General features: G+C 38.9%; 1 protein-coding gene and 1 non-coding gene across 2 annotated transcripts in view; one reads left to right on the top strand and one right to left on the bottom strand.

Annotated features, from left to right (window-relative positions):
• SPATS2 (spermatogenesis associated serine rich 2) overlaps positions 1-18,790 on the top strand; it is a 149,369-nt gene that overhangs the window by 31,423 nt on the left and 99,156 nt on the right. The gene's annotated exons all lie outside the window — the stretch shown is intronic.
• On the bottom strand, positions 6,111-6,217 carry LOC112921272 (U6 spliceosomal RNA). Its single transcript, XR_003235212.1, has one exon. It is a non-coding gene; the product is annotated as a U6 spliceosomal RNA (small nuclear RNA).

Genomic DNA, 18,790 nt, shown 5'->3' with positions numbered 1-18,790 from the left:
CTCTCACATCTGATCATGTTTTACTTTCAGAAATTGAATTCGATCCCCATTTCTGCTGCTACCACCAAGATTCAAACTGCCATTCTCTCTGTCTCTTTTTTTAAAAAGATTTTATTTATTCATGACAGACACAGAGGCAGAGACATAGGCAGAGGGAGAAGCAGGCTTCATGCAGGAAGCCTGATGCAGGACTGATCCTGGGACCCCGGGATCATGCCCTAAGCCGAAGGCAGACGCTCAACCACCGAGCCACCCAGGTGTCCCTCTTTCCTGGATTCTTACATTAGCCTTCTGACTGATTCCCCCGCTTCTGCCCCTGTCTCTATACAGTCTGTTCTCAACAGACATCCAGAATGATTCTCTAAAAAAGTCAAATTAGATTGTCACTCCTTTGCTCAAAACCTTCCAGTGGCTTTTCATCTCACAGTAAAAGACAAAGTTCTGACAGTGGCCTAAAAGACTGTAGAGTCTGTTCTCAGTTTACTTCTCTGGCCTAATTACCTATGACCGTTTCCTCTGCTTATGTCCCTTCAGTCACAGTGATATCTTTGCTGTTTTTCTAAGGTGCCAGGCTGTTCCTTCTTTGAAGCCTTTATACTTCCTGTTATCTCTCCCTGAAATGCATTTCCTGTGTTGATAGCATGGCTTTTCCTCTTTCTTTTTTTAGGTGTAAGGCTCAAATGTCACCATATTGGTGAGGTCATGGCTCTCTTTAACTCCTTTACCCTGCTTTATTTTTCTCCATAGCATTTATCAGCATGTGATAGGCTGTGTGCATAGGGATGTGTAATTAATTAACTAATTTTGACTTTAATTTTTTAAAAAGATTTTATTTATTTGAGATAGAGTGAGAGAGCATGGGCGGGGGGAGGGGCAGAGGGAGAGGGAGAAGCAGACTCCCACTGAGCAGAGACTCAGCCTTCTGAGGCTCCATCCCAGGTCCCCAGGATCACCACCTGAACTGAAGGCAGATGCTCAACTGACTGAGCCACCCAGGTGCCCTTAACTTTAATTTAAAAAATATGTTTCACTACTGTCTCCCCATAGTATAGAATAGGGACTGGTAAGCCAAAAATGGCCTGCTGACTGATTTTGTAAATAAACTTGAATTAGAACACAGCCATGCTCATACATTAGTGTATTGTCTGTGGCTGCTTTCACACTCCAACAGCAGAGTTGAGTATTGTGACAGAGACCATAAGGCTTTAGACCATAGGCTGTAAAGCCTACAATATTTGCTGCCTGGCCCTTTATTGAAAAATTTTTTTTGCTGACCTTTGGGCTAGAACAATATCTGGCACATAGTAGGTGATTGAAGGAACAGAAAGTAAATGCTGAGTGGCAGGGTCCAAACTGTAAATTGCTAGTGAGGATATGGGTTAATATTTCAAAAGTTGTTACTAGATTTTAATAATTAGGATAATTTGGGAATATGTTAACCATAATAACTTATTCAAGCTGAAATTCTTGAATTTTTTTTTTTAATTTTTATTTATTTATGATAGGCACACAGTGAGAGAGAGAGAGAGAGGCAGAGACACAGGCAGAGGGAGAAGCAGGCTCCATGCACCGGGAGCCCGACGTGGGATTCGATCCCGGGTCTCCAGGATCGCGCCCTGGGCCAAAGACAGGCGCTAAACCGCTGCGCCACCCAGGGATCCCGAAATTCTTGAATTTATTGCAGGCATTACTACTTGATAGCAGAGATGGGCCAACTTTTTGATGGCTACACCTAAATTGGAGATGATAGTGTTCCAAAGGCACAAGATCCTTTTAAAAATTAGCTTTTATATGGTGTTACAGAAAGAACTCTAAATAATAAATTGGTAGTAGTTGTTGGTTGCATGCTGTGAAAAATATGAACCTAAATAAATGTGTACAGTTTTCAATCACTTATGTGAAAGGTGGACATATAGAATAGATGATAATACATTGTGTTTGAGTTTGGAATACACTTTTGGGTTGTAAGTGGATTAACCTGAGTATTCTAGGTGCTTCTAAAAGTGTTTTTAAGTAGCACAGTAAAACTAAACTGCAAAACCCAGATCAGAAGAATTTGGAAAATTGTATTGCTTCTGGCATCCTGTCTTTGTCCAAATCTTACCTTTTTGTTTTATTTATTTTTAATTAATTTTTTTTTTTTTTTGAGAGAGAGAGAGAGAGAGAGAATGAATCATAAACAGGTTCCCTGTCTAGCAGGGAGCAGGACATGAGGCTTGATCTCACAACCCTGAGATTATGACCTGAACTGAAATCAAGAATTGGATACTTAACTGACTGAGCCACCCAGGTACCCCCCAAATCTTACCTTTTAAAAACTAAATCTAAAGAATAAATAATAGTCATGCAAATCACCCATGTGGAGGGGTGGAGAAGATTTTAGAAATATTCTAGTTTTATTTGTTTTAAGATTTTTTATTTATACATGTGAGACATAGAGAGGCAGAGACACAGGCAGAGGGAGAAGCAGACTCCTCGCAGGGAGCCTGATGTGGGACTCGATCCCGGGACCTGGGATCACACCCTGAGCCAAAAGCAGACGCTCAACCACTGAGCCACCCAGCAGTCCCATAAGAAGTATTCTAGTTTTGGGCAGCCCTGGTGGCACAGCGGTTTAGCACCGCCTACAGCCCGGAGTGTGATCCTGGAGACCCGAGATTGAGTCCCACGTCGGGCTCCCTGCATGGAGCCTACTTCTCCCTGTGCCTGTCTGTCTCTGCCTCTCTCTCTCTCTGTGTCTCTATGAATAAAAAAAAAAAAAAAGAAGTATTCTAGTTTTAAAAGGCCTTTACTGTTTAGTTGAGCTAAGTATAGAGTATGTTGGACTGTATACTGTATGCTTAGAAAACAAATATAATTTAAGCAAATAATAAAGAATTATGAAATCAGGGCTGGAAGAAACTTCATTCAGTATACATTTGAATGCACCATAGCCACTTTATTAGACTGGGTTGCAGAGGTATTGAATAAGAGTTGTTGCCCTCATGAGACTTAGTGTCTAATCCTCCTCCACAGACTCTACCTCATCTCATTTTATGTTGTATATTGGAATGTAAAGCTTGAGAGAGCAAGTACTTTCCCCAGGGTTGTATAGCTCGGTACTGGTAGAATGGAACTAGAATGCAAATTTCTTATATGGGAGATAAAGGCAAAATATTGATTCATTTATGTACAATTTTGATAGTCACTATTGTGTTTATCCCTGTACTAGGTACTGGGAGATAATGGTGGTAAGTAGAAAGGCACATTTTTTTTGATGTAGAGCTTAAAAGGAATTTTTTTTTTTGTAGGGGAATCCAGAATGTTTTCTATTCTGTTTACAGTCTTTAGTCTCATGAGAAGGTTGGGGGCTCTTCTATATTCATTCTTCAGTGTGACTAAGTTCAGTAAGTTTAGTGTTTTTCTGACACTCAAAGTCAGTTTTATTGAAAGACTGAGACTTACATGAGGAAGGAAGAGTGAAGTAGTTATGGATTCTCTGTGGGAAGTGACCTTTATTTATTTCAAGATTTGTAAAGGGCCTAAACTTTTGCCCTGTGAGTAAGAAAGAACCTTTTTCTTTTAAATGGCTATGTTATTAGAACCCAGAACCCAGGCTGATATTTAAAATCAGCCATATTGTGGGTTAAAGAGACTTTTGCACACTGACTTTCTCTTTCCTTTTAGTTACCCAAACTTTGGGTATATGTAATACTCAGTAAAAGAATCACATCTAAAGCAGAACACATTTTTATTCTTTAAAATTTCTTCTCAAACTGATTATTATATTTGATTTTTCTCTTTCCAGTGATTGCTTGCTAAAAAAATCAAACATTTGACAGTCTAGGAAAGAGTGAAAAAGGTTAATTAAACTGCTGCTAAATAATTTAGGATGTTTTAAGTTATTTGGTGGCATAGATTAAGGCTTTTTTCCTTAAAATGTCTAGTTGGGAATGCTTCTACAATGGAGAGTTTTCAGAGTAAGCTACCTTCACCTCAGGCCTCCTTGCTCTTCCTGTTCCAGAGTATTTTCTTCCATTCTGCTGAGACCAATTAGCTCTTGGCTCATCAGTTCTTTTAGTTTCTCTGTTGAAGATGAGCTTAACCATGTTTATAATCTGTGAACATTAAATTCCCTGCCAGTGATCTAAACCACATTGAATTTAAGTATTTTCAAATGTAGTTGATTTATTTTCCCTGAATTTAGATCATAGCATTTATTTATTTATTTATTTATTTATTTATTTATTTATTTATTTATTTTTTAAGATTTATTTATTTATGATAGACAGAGAGAGAGAGAGGCAGAGACAAAGGAGGAGGGAGAAGCAGGCTCCATGCCGGGAGCCCGACGTGGGACTTGATCCTGGGACTCCAGGATCGCGCCCTGGGCAAAGGCAGGCACTAAACCGCTGAGCCACCCAGGGATCCCCTAGATCATAGCATTTAAAAATGAAAAGACCTGTGGCATCTGAGTGGCTCAATCGGTTGAGTGTCTGACTCTTGGTTTTTTTTTTTTTTTTTTTTAAGATTTTATTTATTTATTCATGAGGGACAGAGGGAGAGGCAGAGACGTAGGCAGAGGGAGAAGTATGCTCTTGGCGCGAAGCCTGATGTGGAACTTGATCCTGGACCCCAGGATCACGCCCTGAATCAAAGGCAGACGTTCAACCGCTAAGGCATCCACGCATCCCTGACTCTTGATTTCGGATCAGGTCACAATCTCAGGGTCATGAGATCGAGCCCTGTGTCAGACTCTGTGCTCAGTGCAGAGTCTGCTTGAGATTCTCTCTCCTTCCTCTGCTTTCCCCATGCTTGTGCTCCATACATATATACATACATACATACTTTAAAAAAGCCAAAGAGATCTTAGAAATAGTGGTTATTACATATTGGTGATGATTATTCTAGTTCTGTTGCAGGTATAACCACATTTTAAGACACTACAAATTAGTGTTATGTTTAGAGAAGGTAGTATGACTACAAGTCTCAATCATTTAAAAAATATTTTGTAGGGATCCCTGGGTGGCGCAGCGGTTTGGCGCCTGCCTTTGGCCCAGGACACGATCCTGGAGACCCGGGATCGAATCCCACGTCGGGCTCCCGGTGTATGGAGCCTGCTTCTCCCTCTGCCTGTGTCTCTGCCTCTCTCTCGCTCGCTCTCTCTCTGTGTGTGTGTGTGACTATCATAAATAAACTTAAAAAAAAAAAATTTTGTAAAATAACTGAAATAGTATGCTAGTAAGAAACATGGACTGTGTGTGTAAATTTAATTTCAAATAACACTTAAAGCTAGATTGGCATACAATTTGAAACATAATTGTCACATTTTAATTGTGTATGTGTTAGTCATAAAATAGCTTGTACCATGATCAAATCCAGTAGTTCAGTGGATGCTGGAAAGGAGGAGGAGCTGGATGAGCTGAAGATGTTGTTTGATGTCATTTGGTTGTTATATATATAGCAAGGCAGGCTAAGTTTGACCTTTCAGCATTTCAGGTTGGGGTCTCCAGGCATGCTGTTGCAGTTATCTGTTGCCAAAGAACAAAACCATTTCCAACTTGGCATAAAACTCTCAAGGTTCTACGTATTGACTAGGCTTATCGAAGTGATTTTTGCATAAGTTCTTTCACACACTTGTAGTCTGATGGGCCTTGTGTTTTCTCAAAGGCTTCCTTCTAGACTCAGATGTCTGGCACTTGAGCAGTGAAGTTCAAATAACTAGGAGCTGAATAACTCTTTGAACATCACTATCTCTATTTCTTTGTAGTCCCAGCATAGGAGCTTCATAGTAGCCAGACTTGTTACATGGAGGCTTAGGATTCCAAAAGCACTTGATTTGAAATAAGAGAGCCAGAAGGGAGGTGCATTGTCTTTTATGACCTAAATTCAGAATCAGTGTCATTTCTACTGCATTTTATTCATTAGAAGTGAGTCATTAAGGCCAACCCATATTCAAAGGAAAGGGAATTAGACTCCACATCTTTTTGGGAAGAGTGTCAAGAATGTGCAGACATATTTCAAAGCCACTTCAGTTGTTCTTCTGGCCACAAATTATTTACATTCCTCCCAAGTGCAAAACACACTTACCCCACTTACCCTTCTCAGAGAGTTTTTTTGTTTTGTTTTGTGTAAATATGGAACACTTCATGAATGTGTATGTCATCCTTGTGCAGGAGCCCTGCTAATCTGCTCTGTATTATTCCAGGTTTAGTGTATGTGCTGCCAAAGTGAGCACTAGGAGGGGTCTTACCTAATAATACAGCATCAGGTTCAGGCTTGAGGTTTAGGATCTTATCACCTAAATCAGATCCAGGTGCAGGTAAGGCTATTTGGATATAGCTCCTTGTGTATAGCTCCCTGGGTACCATTGCTTTCACTTTGAAGACTTGTAAGCCAAAGAGCTATGTTCTCTCTCCCACCCGGTATGCAACGGTGGACAGGCATAAGATAACCATTATGGGCACTGCTCTTCCAAAATAAAGAAAAATATAAGGAACACAATAGTTGCTGGTCCACAGCAAATCTGAAATCCAGCCAGGCCTGTATTATGACTTCTTTGATTAGGGCTCAGCTGTATTGCCTAGGAACCATCCTTCATAGCCCTTGGTTTTGCCCTCTCAATTATTGTTCCTTTTCCATAAAATGTATTCTTTGTCTGCAGATGAGTAATTTCCTAAACCATAGGATTTGAGCATGAAGAGGGTGTGTGTCCCAAAAACCTCTTTTCATTTTGTATTGTCTTTTTTAGTACAAGATGACAATATTTCTCAACACAGAATTCTCTGTGAATCTTTTTGAGAGGTTCACTCTGTTAGACAAAAGCTGCGCTTACACAATGATATAAGCCTTTCTCTACCTTAGCCTTGCAGAAGAGGAAAAAGTTTTCCTTGACCCTCCCTCTTAAGATCCCTGAATGGGTCTGAAAATTAAACTGGCAAAGATTAAAAGGAGAAAAGCATACACGTTTATTTAATATAAATTTTATGTGACAGTGAAGCCTTTATTAGTAAATGAAGACCTGAAGAAATGTTTATTTTTTAAGTTTTAATTTTAATTCCAATTAACATATGGTGTAATATTAGTTTCAGATGTACAATTTGGTGATTCACCCCTTCCATACATCACCTGGTGCTCACCACAAGTGCACTCCTTAATCTCCATCACCTATTTCACCCATCTCCCCATCCAGCTCCCTTCTGGTAACCATCCATTTGTTCTCTATAGTTAAGAGTCTATTTCTTGGTTTGCCTGTTTTTTCCCCTATGCTCAATTGTTTTGTTGCTTAAATTCCACATATGAGTGAAGTCATATGGTATTTGTCTTTCTCTGACTTATTTCACTTAGCTTAATGCTCTGTAGCTCTATCCACATTGTTGCAAATGACAAGATTTCATTCTTTCTTATGGCTAATATTCCATTGTGTGTATGTATGTACAGCTTCTTTATCCATTCATCTATTGATGGACACTTGGGCTGTCTCCATAGTTTGGCTGTTGTAGATAATGTTGCTATAAACATTGATTGGGGTGCATATATCTCGTTGAATTAGTATTTTTGTGTTTTTTGGGTAAATACCTAGTGGTGTAATTGCTGGATGGTAAGGTAGTTCTATTTTTAACCTGAAGAAATGTTTAAACCTGAGTGTTTTTATGCTAGGCTTGATGAAGAGTGGGCAGTTGTGGAGAAATGTAATAAGACAAAGAGAATGAGGAAAGTGTAGTAAGCTGGGGGAAATTTAGCAAGCTGTTAGGATTCTTCTCTATGTCCCTTTGCCTTTGGAGATTAAGAATGCTCCCTTCTGGGCAGGCAGCCCAGGTGGCTCAGCGGTTTAGTGCCACCTTCTGCCCAGGGTGTGATCCTGGAGACCCGGGATTGAGTCCCACATCGGGCTCCCTGCATGGAGCCTGCTTCTCCCTCTGCCTGTGTCTGTGCCTCTCTCTCTCTCTGTGTGTCTCTCATGAATAAATAAATAAATTATATATATATATATATATATATATATATATATATTTATATTTATATTTATATATAAATGCTCCCTTCTTGCAGGTACAGGGAGGGCACCTCTCATATGACCTATTTCAGGGGAGAAGAGCAGTGGAAAGGCCAGAGTGACTTTCCTGCTTCTGCCATTTTCTCAAGCTTCTTCAGCTTAAAATACTCAATATGCCAAGGTACCTTATTTTGGGGTAGAATGTCCTAAACCCTCTCAGCTCCATTTAAAGTTTTTATGGGAAAACACCTTTAAGATTTTTTTTTTTAAGATTTTATTTATTCACAAAAGACAAAGAGAGAGAGACAGAGAGAGAGAGAGAGAGAGACAGAGAGACAGGCAGAGAAGCAGGCTCCAGGCAGGGAGCCCGACATGGGACTTGATCCCGGGACTCCAGGATCATGCCCTGGGCTGAAGGCAGGCGCCAAACTGCTGAGCCTCCCAGGGATCTCCCACCTTTAATATTCTTAGACAGCTTTTTGTTTGAAAGGAATTATGAGGCACCACCTTATATTGAATCTCTTTGGATATTTGACCTACCTACACTAGGGTTGGTCACCTATTACCAGTGAGTTAAGATGTGTTTTTACATTTTTAAAGGGTTGTTAAAAAAAAAAAAAAAAGAATGTTCAACAGAGACTGTATATGGCCCTCAAAGCCTAAAATATTTATTTTTGCCTTTATAGAAAGAGTTTGCCAATCCTTGGTCTGAATAAAAGTTTAATCTTAGGCCATGTGTCCCTGACACTGTCTTGGATTTGGTCTTTCTCCGGAGGGCATTTCTTTTTTTTTTTTAAGATTTTATTTATTTATTCATGAGAGAGAGAGAGAGAGGCAGAGACACAGAGGGAGAAGCAGGCTCCACGCAGGGAGCCTGACGTGGGACTCGATCCTGGGTCTCTAGGATCACACCTTGGGCTGAAGGTGGCACTAAACCACTGAGCCACCCAGGCTGCCCCAGGAGGGCATTTCTTAATTTGAGAAATGTTTGATATTTGGAAGTAAGGAATAGTTTATTTTTGGACCTAGCAAGTTGTGACTCCTTTATATTTCCTCTATATTCTTTTTGGAAATATGTAATTTCTTCTTTTTCTCATCTCTCTCTACCTGTACTTTATGATACTTAACAAAAAAAAATAGTTGGTACTTCTGATATGCTGACTGGAAATCTTAACTCATATTCATAAGTTCATTGATTATATTTTCTCTTTTCAACATGATTTCAGGTGACAGTTTTGCTAAACTTTCCACTTAGCTAATAGGATTTTCCTTTTTTTCCACTTCCAGTGATACTTTTCTCACTTTTTTTATTTTTTTATTTTTTATTTTTTATTTTTTTATTTTTTAAAATTTTTGTTTAATTTTTATTTATTTATGGTAGTCACACACACACAGAGAGAGAGAGAGAGGCAGAGACATAGGCAGAGGGAGAAGCAGGCTCCATGCACCAGGAGCCCGATGTGGGATTCGATCCCGGGTCTCCAGGATCGCGCCCTGGGCCAAAGGCAGGCGCTAAACCGCTGCTCCACCCAGGGATCCCTCTCACTTTTTTTAAAAAAAAGATTTTATTTATTTCTTCATGAGAGACAGAGAGAGAGAGAGGCAGAGACGTAGGCAGAGGGAGAAGCAGGCTCACTGCAGGAAGCCTGATGTGGGACTCGGTCCTAGGACTGCAGAATCATGACCTGATCCAAAGGCAGACACTCGACTGCTGAGCGATGGTGCCGCTTGCTTTTCTCATTTTCTCTTTCTTTCTTTCTTTCTTTCTTTCTTTCTTTCTTTCTTTCTTTCTTTCTTTTTAAAGATTTTATTTATTCATTCATGAGAGAGGCAGAGACAGGCAGAGGGAGAAGCAGGCTCCATGCAGGGAGCTCAACATGGGACTTGATCCGAGGTTTCCTGGATCAGGCCCCGGCCAAAGGCGGCGTTAAACCCCTGAGTCACCCGGGCTGCCCTCTCACTTTCTTTTAAGCTAAGGATGGGCAACTTTATTCTGTTAGGGGCCAGACAATACATATTTTTGGCTTTGGGGACCGTGGGGTCAGTGGCACATCTAGTTAGCTTTGCTGTTGTAGTGAGGAGGCAAAAACAAACAGTATATAAATAAATGGGTGTGGCTGTGTTTCAGTAAAACTTTATTTGTACCAAAGCAGCAATTGAATTTTGCAGGTAGTTTATGGTTTGCCAATCCCATTTGTCTTTGTTTTTAAAGACTTTATTTATTCATTCGTGAGAGACACACAGAGAGGCAGAGACATAGGCAGAGGGAAAAGCAGGCTCCATCCCAGGACCCCAGGATCGTGACCTGAGCCAAAGGCAGACACACTCAACCACTGAGCCACCCAAGCCCCCCCCCCCCCCCCCCCCGCCCTGTTTTAAGTGTTTATTGATAGCTTCCTTGAGGCTTTTCCTAACAGTGACAGTAAGATCCTTCAGGCTCTCACTAATATTTTTAGCCTTTTCTGGCTTTTTCCTGCCACCTGATCCAGAAGCCAAATGTTTACATTTTTTGGAAGCAACCCTATAACCAAAATCTGTTTTAGTTTTTTATTGCTGCATAATATACCATACTAAACTTAGTGGGATAAAATAACAGTCTTTTTTTTTTTTTTAATCTTTTATGATTCTAGGCAGTTTCTTCTCAGGGCTTCTCATGTGGATGCAATTAGATGATAGCTGGGGCTGGAATCATTTAAAAAGCAAAAAGCTTCCTCTCTTACACAGTTGGAGGCAGATGGCAGTTGGGCCTGGAGTCATCTCCAAGGATTCCTCATTCACATATCAGGTGGCTGAGCTAGGAAGATTCAACCAATTTCTTGGATGGCTCTATAATCCTCTGACTCCTCATCCTTTACTCCAGCATGAAGGTTTTAGGGTACCTGGATATCTTACATGGTGATTCTGGAGTCCAAAGTTGTCTGTCCTCAGAGAGTACCAGGAAGAAGTTTTATCATCTTTTATGACCTAACTTTTTTTTTTTTTTTTTAAGATTTCATTTATTTATTCATGAGAGACACACAGAGAGAGGCAGAGACACAGGTAGAGGGAGAAGTAGGCTCCATGCAGGGAACCCGACATGGGACTCGATCCCGGGTCTCCAGGATCACACCCCGGGCTGCAGGCGGCGCTAAACCGTTGCGCCACGGGGGCTGCCCAAATTTTTTTTTTTTTTTTTTTTTTTTTTTTTTTTTTAGGATTTTACTTATTTATTCATGAGAGAGAGAGAGAGAGAGAGAGAGAGAGAGAGAGAGAGAGAGGCGCAGAGATACAGGCAGATGGAGAAGCAGGCTCCATGCAGGAAGCCCCATGTGGGACTCGATCATCAGTCTCCAGGATCAGGCCCTGGGCTGAAGGCGGCGCTAAACCGCTGAGCCCCCCCGGGCTGCCCTATGACCTAACTTGTGAGGTTATTCAGTGTCCCTTCTATTTCATTCTTTTCATGGGCAGGAGAATTAGACTCTACATTTGATGGGAGTAGGATCAAAGAATGTACGAACATGTTTTAAAACACAAAATACCCCACACATACACCTATAAAAAGTTTGGAAGCCCCCCCCCCCAAAAAAAAAATGTTTGGAAGCTGGAATATAGAAGATTATACTTTGTTAGAACAGGCTTTCTTTTCCTTGTTCATGGGGGTAGAGGTAGATTACCTTCATTTAATGTTTGAGAATGGAGGTGTGGAATAGCATGGAGGAGACATTACAGCAATAAACACCTCTTTTCTTTAGAGAAGGAAACAAATGACTGTCTTTTAGAAATAGGACCTGGAAGCTTTGGACTTGGCATTCTTTTTATTTTTTTTTGTATAAGAGAAGGCATAATGGTGCTTCCATCCCAAAGGAAGAAACAAAAGAAACAAAGAAGAAAAACTATCAGACTTTGGAAAATTCTACCATTTATAGATTTGTTTGAGTCTCCGGGTAGCATTTTTATAAGGATTAAAGAGTATGTTTGACTGTCATTTCCAATTTCAGTTGAGTTTGTTTAGCTAGCTTTCTTAATGCTGGCAGGGATACTTCTAAGGGAAAATTTATATATCATGAGAGATTCATCCAAATTCTCTGATGATCTGAAACAAGATAGGAAGTTGTTATAGAATTAACTACCTGCTATATTACTCTTCCCACTTCTGGAGAAGAAATGCCTGTATTTAATCATTTACCTGTTTTATTTTTCTTGGTTGTCAGGTTTATATAGGTTGTTGAATTGGGGGTAGAGAGAAAAAGCTTTTATTTTAAGTGAGTCAGTTATTTTTTTTTTTTACTTGGTACTTGAAAGATACTTTTACAAAGCTTTAATAGAGTCCTCTAAAAATGTGCCAATTGGTAGCGATAAAAGAACCTTCAGACTAGTCAGAAAATAAAATTTTGGAATGAGTTACATTCCCCAAAATGGGAAGACAGTACATATCTATTTTGAACTCCTAAAAATGGTCAAGACTTCTCACTATAGTCCTTTTAACTTTAGTTGCAACTTGGAAGAGGCAACATGTCCTTTTGGGATTAGCCTTCTATAACTCTTTCACTTGTTTTGTTTGTCCACATTCTCATTTTCCCCCCCAGTTGATACGCATTACCAAATGAAAGGTACCTGTTGGTTTGGAGGCAGTAGAAAGTGAGGGGAAGAAAGAGTTAATTTTTCATGCTTTTAAATTTGTTAATATTACTTAACTAATTTCAACTAGATAAAAACTTATCTTTTAAAATATTTAATGGATGATACACTGCATGCATTATGCATTAATTTTGAGAATTATAATATAGTAGCGTGGATTTATGAATGACATGGACAGCAAATTATTTCCAACCTAAATTGCCCTGTTCATTTTTGGACAGAATAATTACTTGCTAGAGCAATATTTTTCAGGCATGCTATAAGCCAAGAGAGTAGTTTGGAAGGATCTGAATGAATGCTGAGTATAAAGATTTTTGGTACAAGTTGGTTTTACTCTTTCTTAGAGTGTCGGGATTAGTTTGATCCTGTGTGAGGAAAAAAGCTGCTTTGTGAAATCCATAATTCCATAGAGACTGGTAGTATTAGAGATATTTTTAATTTGGATCTTAGAAAGCCAGAAGATCTGAGCACTAATACACCTTTTCCTAATGTATGAATGAGTTCAAAACATGTTATTGACTTAATGTTTAGTTTGGGTATTGATTTCTGGTTTTGTGTTTTTAAGCAGTATGTATATATTTGAATCAAGTTAGTTTTTATTTAATCATTTTGTCCTTTAATGTGACACATATCAATAGAAGACAACTATTTTGAAAATAACAGATGTAGTTAATATTCTTATGATTGTACAGGTGTTGACTGGCAAAATCTCTTGGATTAGTAAAAGCATTTGTCAGATGTAGACTTTTAATTCATTGTAAAAATGTACCATCTATTTTATTGGTGACTGTAATTAACGAAAGTAGTTCAGACAAAAGATTCTAAGTATTTCTGAAATGATGAACCTTTTGTTTTTTTTTAGATAGTGCTGTATTTTACACTATGCATCAGGGGGAAAAGGCAGTCAATATCATTCAAATAATTTTTTTTGTCAGTTATGGGTCTTTCAGGAATGACCAACTTTAACAATGGCTTGTTCTCAGAGTCTTCAAAAAGCATGTTTTATCTGGCCTTCCTTAAAAAAAAAATACACACACACACACACACACACACATATACATACATAAGTATATGTGAGAGTAGAAAAGGATGTTTCCCTTCCTTGAGCTTTTGCATTAAAATTTTCACTTTCCATAGTATTTACTACATACTGTATAAAATTCATCATTAAAGGATTAAAAATTAAGCAAATCATGATTTTCACACAAATATAAAAAGCACATGTAAAAGATGTTGTTTAACTCATTAATTAATTGGAAAAACCTATAAGATGCTAAAAGTGGTTAAGAAGAATTTAAGTACCACACATATATAGAATCAAGAATGCTGAAATGAATTTACAAATTGATGCAAAACTGGCTTTATTTTACAGGGGCATGAGGGAACTCATTCCTCTCTCTGCTGGACAGAATTTATTTGCACGTGTATGGACAAGAATCCTCAGCATTGCTATCAGTTATCTACAACTTTTTTTTTTTAAAGATTGATTGATTGATTGATTGATTGATTTATGATAGACAGAGAGAGAGAGAGAAGCAGAGACACAGGAGGAGGGAGAAGCAGGCTCCATGCTGGAGCCCGACGTGGGACTCGATCCCGGGACTCCAGGATCGTGCCCTGGGCCAAAGGCAGGCGCTAAACCGCTGAGCCACCCAGGGATCCCAGTTATCTACAACTTATATAACAGCTCAAAGATCATGGAGGATGCAAATCTGGTAGAATCAGATATCTAGGAAAGATGCACATTACACAATGCCTGGTTTTCCATTGAAAATGCCTAGTGATCTTTTTGATCCATTTCAGTCTTTTGCAGTTTGCCATAAAAGAACAAAAATAAATGGGTCTGTATTCTAGTTTTTCTATGTCAGGTAGTTTTAGGGATTTACTATTATTCCTTGTAAATAAAGTCAGTTTTCAAAGTGTAAGAAAATCAAGTTATTCTTAGGTCGGCATTTTCTGATATTTTGACATTAGAGTACTTCCTTCGGTTAGTGTTGAATTTTGGACTTTTAAAATTGGGGTATAATATATTAGTTTCAAGTGTACAACATGATCTGATGTTGATGTTTATATACCCTGCAAAAATGATCACCACAATAAATCTAGTTACCCACTATCAACATATAAAGTAAAAAAACATTTTTCCTGTAATGAGAACTTTTAAGATTTGTTCTCTTTGCAAGTTTCAAATATGTGCTACAATATTTTGACTATAGTGAATTTTGAAATATTAACAAATACTTAAGTTGAAGCTTCAAGTGGTTAGGTAGCAAGGCCTATAAGACTACCCAGTGCCTAATATTTTATAGATATTCAATAATTAAAGAAAAGTATTGTAATAATTGAGGGAGGTAGAACTCACTTGCCATATTATAGTTCTTATTTGTTTATTTACTTTTATATTTTTAAAAAGATTTTTATTAATTTATGTATTTGAGAGAGAGAGTGAGCCTGAGCTCGGGCTGACACAGGGCTCTATCCCACAACCCTGAGATCATGACCTGAGCCAAAGGCAGATGCTTAACCAACTGAGCCACCCAGGCAGCCCTCTACTGTAGTTCTTAAAAGTACATATTAATTTATTATAACTAGCAACTTCCTATTCTAAATACTTTTTACTTGGATAGTTGAACCCACAGAAGGGGGGATATGGAATTGGCATTATCTACTCCAAATTCATGCTGTCTTATTTTTTTTCTTTTTTAAAGATTTTATTTATTTATTCATGACAGACATACAGAGAGGGAGAGAGAGAGACAGAGACACAGGCAGAGGGAGAAGCAGGCTCCACGCAGGGAGCCCACCGTGGGACTCGATCCTGGGTCTCCAGGATCCGGCCCTGGGCTGAAGGCGGCGCTAAACCGCTGAGCCACCCAGGCTGCCCCATGCTGTCTTATTTTTAACTGGACCTTTTCAGCCTCATGACTTTTTATTCCCTTGCACATTCCTGATTTTGAAGCAGCAGTGTGGTATAGTGGAAAGAAATAGCATTTATAGTCTTGGAGGCCTGGGTTTGAATCACTACCCCACCACTTACTAGCTGTTATATCTTGGGAAATTCTCACAACTCAAATTCTTCAATTAAATGAATAGTAAAGGGATCCCTGGGTGGCGCAGCGGTTTAGCGCCTGCCTTTGGCCCAGAGCGCGATCCTGGAGACCTGGGATCGAATCCCACGTCAGGCTCCCGGTGCATGGAGCCTGCTTCTCCCTCTGCCTATGTCTCTGCCTCTCTCTCTCTCTGTGTGTGACTATCATAAATACATAAAAAATAAAAAAAAATGAATAATAAATATTAAACAAGATTATATGAAATTTATATCCAAAGGATGTAACAGTGCCTGGCACATGGTGGGTAGTAAATGTTAGTTTCCTTATCTATTCCTGTCAAGCCCTCATGCTTTCTCTACTCTTGTTCCCATTACTGAAATAATTGGAGTCATTTCGTATGACCGCCCTCATCTTACTTTCATCTCTGTATTTCTTTTGGTCATTTTTGTTTCAGAAATTTGTTTCTTTTATCTCACAAGGATGTTAGGATTAAAGAAGATAATGTGTATGAAATTGCTTAGTGCATCTCCTAGCACATATTAGGTATTAAATAGATTAACTGAATCTAAATGTAAGGTTAATTTTATTTCTGATATTTTTACTTCTATAACTATTACCCTTCTCCCTAGCATGTGTGATTCTCTTCTCCTTCGAAGTATTCCCTATTTTGGGGGGAAAACCTCTGTTGCCTGGCTTTGCTAGAACTCTGGCAAATACCCTATTTCTTTTATTTCTTTTTTTTTAATATTTCATCTTTTTTTTTTTTTTAAGATTTTGTTTATTTGTTCATTAGAGACACACAGAGAGAGGAAGAGACATAGGCAGAGGGAGAAACAGGCTCCATGCAGGGAGCCCGATGTGGGACTTGATCCCAGCAGTCCAGGATCACGCCCTGAGCCAAAGGCAGATGCTCAACCGCTGAGCCATCCAGGTGTCCCACTTTTATTTCTTAATTGTTAGACTTTCAGTTAAATAAATAAGGGGTTTGGCCTCCATGGTTTTACCACCTGTCACATTAAATCCCTGGTATATGGTTCTGATATACCATAATTTTCTCCTGCATCTGAAACAGCACCCTCCCACTCAAGGTCCCACAAGGCTTAAATGTAGTAGGCATTTAATGAATATTAGTTGAATAATGAATGGGATGATAAACTTTAGAGTACTATCACTGAGAGCTCTCTAATACTTTCAATCAATGGGTTTTAAGGAAATCTGGTAAGAAACTATTATACCTAAATTCAATCTAACTGGATGCTTGTATAAATGTGCATTTTATTTTTCTGAGATCCCATGGTTTGTATCAGATTCAGGAAGAAATTTTATTTATTTTTAAAGATTTTATTTATTTATTAGAGAGAAAGAGAAGGAGAGTACAGAGGGAGAGTGAAAGGGAGAAGCAGGTTCCCCGCTGAGCAGAGAACCAGACTTGCAGCTTGATCCCAGGATCCGGAGATCATGACCCAAGTAGAAGGCAGATGCTTAACCAACTGAACCACCCAGGACCTACCAGAAAGAAATTTTTAATACTATGTTTTAGAGAAAGTTTAACTCTGTCAAAAGTTCATAAAAAAAACAACAGTAAAATCAGCAATTCATTGAAGTAATAATTAGTAAGAATTTACTATGCAGGGCAGCCCCAATGGCGCAGCGGTTTAGCGCTGCCTGCAGCCCGGGGTGTGATCCTGGAGACCCAGGATCGAGTCCCACATCGGGCTCCCTGCATGGAGCCTGCTTCTCCCTCTGCCTGTGACTCTGCCTCTCTCTCGCTCTCTATGAATAAATAAATAAAATCTTAAAAAAAAAAAAAAGAATTTACTATGCATACATCAAAAAGACAGTTTGCATACTGTGCACTCCAACCAAAACATGGAATTGAGGCTTAGAGATATATTGTTGTAAAGCAGCTTATATAGTACAAGGCAATGAGTATAAAGTGATTGGTTACAATATTAGAATTCTCTTGAATGAGGGATGCCTGGGTGGCTCAGTGATTGAGCATCTGCCTTCGGCCCAGGTAGTGATCCCAGGGTCCTAGGATCGAGTCCTCCTGTGGGGAGCCTGCATCTCCCTCTGCCTACGTCTCTGCCTTTCTCTCTGTGTCTCTCATGAATGAATAAATAAAACATCTTTCTTTTTTTTTTTAAGAATTTTCTCAAATGAAAGGAAATTGATTAGCAGTTACCTCATATCAATTTGGGGGAACTATTTAAGTTCTGCTTTTGATTTGCAGAGTCATAACCAAGAAGTGACCCAGGTCAAGTTAACCTTGCTTTTCTTGCAAAAAAAAAAAGAAACTAAACTGGGCTTTGCTTATATGACTAACTGGTTTTGTCTGCTCAGGGAATTTTCACAACGTCTGGTCTCCATGTGTGTTTGATTTTAATAATCCCCTGCATCCTTTTGATTATTCTCTGAGCAGGCTGAGAGCACAACAAACCAGTAGTGTCAGTCTCAGTTACCAGTGTTGATGTAGTCAAGCTGAAGAGTCACATATTCACTATTTCCATTAAATGAGTAGTCAGACTGGAGGGCCACATAGTCACCATCTTCATCATTTATAGTTAACTGCTGATTTCATCCAGTTGCTTGATCCTTTTGGTTACCATTTTGTGTACAAGTGGCTGCTGATAAGCATTTGAAAGCAGGAGGGAGCATGCAGTACACGAGAGAGGTTTAATGGGACATTATAAGGAGAAAAATAGCCAAGGAGTGAAAAATTCCCAGGAGTTAAGGTTTAACAATAGAACAGCTTTGTAGAAGAGGTGTCACTTATTTGATGAAGAATTTTCATCAGTTTTGTGTGTGTGTGTGTGTGTGTGTGTGTGTGAGATCAGGTGTTTTGTTTTTTTATCAGGTTTTTAAGATCCTTTACATTTTGGATAATAATTCATGATTTGTCAACATAGAAATAACATGTCTCGCCAATTATAGCATGTGCCCCTCCTTGTTGAGCAATGAAGGCATCAAAGACTATTCTTGTTTTGGAGTACCACTGGAGATAAACCGTTTATTTCAGATTGTACTGCTTTGAGAGCAGTTAGGTTATTGTCATAAATTTTTTTTTAAAAAATAGTTGCAGAAATACTAAAGAGTGATTTTTCTAATTCATTAACTCTCAATTGAGAAAGCATTCTGACAAACATGA

The sequence above is a fragment of the Vulpes vulpes genome, chromosome 8 (assembly GCF_048418805.1).
Source record: "Vulpes vulpes isolate BD-2025 chromosome 8, VulVul3, whole genome shotgun sequence".
NCBI classification, from domain to species: domain Eukaryota; kingdom Metazoa; phylum Chordata; class Mammalia; order Carnivora; family Canidae; genus Vulpes; species Vulpes vulpes.
Note: the sequence above shows the minus strand (reverse complement) of the source record. Positions and strands in the feature narration are given on the sequence as shown.